Source organism: Engraulis encrasicolus, chromosome 15 (genome assembly GCF_034702125.1).
Source record: "Engraulis encrasicolus isolate BLACKSEA-1 chromosome 15, IST_EnEncr_1.0, whole genome shotgun sequence".
NCBI lineage: Eukaryota > Metazoa > Chordata > Actinopteri > Clupeiformes > Engraulidae > Engraulis > Engraulis encrasicolus.
In genome coordinates, this window is record NC_085871.1 from 26,428,099 (window position 1) to 26,431,249 (window position 3,151).

Below are 3,151 nucleotides of genomic sequence, written 5' to 3' on the forward strand. Positions count from 1 at the left end.
TGGGACTAACGCCTGCATTATTATAATGCCTTTTATTGTTTTAAATTACGCATATGCCTCTGTTTAAGACACATGGGAGCAAACAACAGCTGATGTATTGTCCAAATGGCAGTGCAAGAGAAAACTGTTGGGTATTTTTTGAAAGGCATTTTAATACGGGGAAGACATTGTGATAGATATTGTGTTATGTACCGGGCGGTAGTGAATAGTAGGCTTATCTATCGGAAAGTTTGATTCAGTATGTGTGTATCAGCTGAGTAATACACATGGGCAATGATTGAGGTAATGCCCTTAAGTCTCGCCCAAAAATGCTTTTACATTAAGAGATCCAATCTGTCTTTGTGAGTGTGTGTGTGTGTGTGTGTGTGTGTGTGTGTGTGTGTGTGTGTGTGTGTGTGTGTGTGTGTGTGTGTGTGTGTGTGTGTTTGTGTGTGCGTGTGTGCCTATGCAGCATGTCTCGCCTAATAGTTCACACACATTCACACACCCAGTAATCAGTCCTTCCATCTTTCCATTTTATTTCCATCCCCCTATCTCACATCTCCAGCATTGTCTCTCTCTCCTGTCTCTGAGATACACACCCAACTTATCAACTCATTTTTTTTTTGTTAGGCCTAACTCTGTTAAACAGTGTACTATGTGACATCAATTTTCTCATTCTGATGTTATCAAACAGTTTAAATATAAATCTTACGTGCTGTATATGTATACATTTACATACTAGTAACCAAATGGAATATGTGAAATTGAGGTAATCGAGGACATTGAGGAAATCATGCACCCTGTAGACCACAGAGTACACTTGCGCAAGGGGAGGCCATATCGCATTCGCAATCCCACACATAAAACATTTTTCTGCTGGCAAGCAACATGTACAACAATATTTTCAGTAGGCCCACACGGGTTGGTTCAATCTATTCACTGTTTCACATTCACAGATTAAAGGTTGTGGATAAATAACAGTCCCTCTTCAGCATCTGCAATGTACAGAGAGCAACACAGGGAAACTTTCTGTTCAGTTTGACTAAAAAGTGTAATGGATGATACTTAAGGACGGATGAGAGTCCACAACGCTTAACCCATTGATGCTGGATGTTGTGTTGCGCAACATTGGCCCTGGCGACTGGAGCTGCATGACGCAACATTCAGGCTCATGCTGAGATTTGAGATTATTTCATTAAAGATCTTGGTATGTTAGAGCTGAATGAACACATTCTAATGCAAGATGAGGGTCGTATCGTTTATCGTCATAACATGTTTTTATGTCCTTCAGAGGCTGAGATATTTAGGCTTTTATAGGCTAAGGGCTACTAAGGGGAAGCAGGTGCTTTAGGCATCAATGGGTTAAAGCCTCAGAGGTTCGTAACTTTAATGGTTGTCGTTCTTTTTCGTAACTTTGGCAATTATACTTCGTTTTGTTATTCCACTGTCTGCGAGTCGGATTGTCATTCAGACAAACCCAATTTGAAAAGCCCATCTGCATCCATCCTGTAGACAGGCTCTTGACTCCCATACTCTCTACTGGCTCGCCTACTCTCCTCTGTTAAATACAAAATATCTGCTATTCGGTAACGCAAACAACAAAACAGATGGACAGAAAATGAAACGTATCAGAGAGGAGGGAAGTGGACCACATTTTATATTGACAGCAGGATGAAAATATTATCGGAGATTTGAGGTTGATCTTCTCGCAGTCGGCGCGGCCAGACTCGGGATTTTCTCCTGGAAGCCCCATTTCATCCCCACTTCAATCATCGCATCGCATCACACCACCATCACCATAGTGACGGCTCAAGCATTCCAGGCAGTGGAGGCGGCCGGGGGGGAGTGGTGTGGTGGTGGGAGCGGTGTGCAGAAGAGAAGATGAAGACCAGGGAAAAGTGAGAAAAGCCAAGAAAGAGCATAGGAGAGAATGAGGCTCGTTATCTGAACCATGGTGCTGCACTATGAAGTGCAAATAAACCCTTGAAGCATCCAGCTGCCAGCCAGGTGTGTGTGTGTGTGTGTGTGTGTGTGTGCGTGTGTGTGTGTGTGTGTGTGTGAGTGCGTGTGTGCATGCGTGCCTGCGTGCCTGCGTGCCTGCGTGCCTGCGTCTGTCTGTCTGCGTATCCTGTGGGTGGGGCTGTCCTGTCCTGTGTGTCCTGTGTGTGTGTGTGTGTGTGTGTGTGTGTGTGTGTGTGTGTACAGGAGTAAGAGAGACTAGAAACCAGGTGACAGAAGTGGTAAAGCTGTGTCTGAGCATTATAATATAATAATGGGCGGGGCCTAACCAGAGTAATGGAACTTGTGACAACCGGCCCGGGTACAGGAAGTCAGATGGTGGTGACATGATTCACATCCAAGGCTATGGGCCTCACCATTCCCATTGCTACCGATGAGACAGCAGCAGAGCAGAGGGCCTCTGTAGTGTGGTGCGTTACCATCCTACGTAGCAGCGCAGGGCCTCTGTAGTATAGTGCGTTACCACCCTACGTAGCAGCGCAGGGCCTCTGTAGTGTAGTGCGTTACCACGCTATGCCTACTAATGACACAGCAGCAGAGGGCCTCTTTAGTGTGGTGCATTACCACCCCCTGCTTACCAATGACACAGCAGCAAAGCAGAGGGCCTCTTTAGTGTGGTGCATTACCACCCCATACTTACCAATGACACAGCAGCGGAGGGCCTCTTTAGTGTAGTGCGTTACCACCCCATGGTTATCAATGACACAGCAGGAGAGCAGAGGGCCTCTTTAGTGTAGTGCGTTACCACCCCATGGTTATCAATGACACAGCAGGAGAGCAGAGGGCCTCTTTAGTGTAGTGCGTTACCACCCTATGCCTACCAATGACACAGCAGGAGAGGGCCTGTGTGTGTGTGTGTGTTTGTCTTCCCATCGCTACCCATGAGGCAGTAGCAGCGTCCCAGCAGGCCTGTAGTTGTGTGTGTGTGTGTGTAACGTGGGCAGCAGCTGACAGCTTTGACTGGGCCCAGGACAAAGTCATCTGATAGTGCCCCCCACCCCATATGATAGTACACACAATGTTATGAGAACCCAATTCTGGGACCTGGGCCCGGGACATCTGTCCCCTTTGTCCCCCTCTGTCGGCTTCCCTGTAACGTGGGCAGCAGCTGGTGGATGTAGACAACACAGCGTGGGGAACAGCTGCTCAC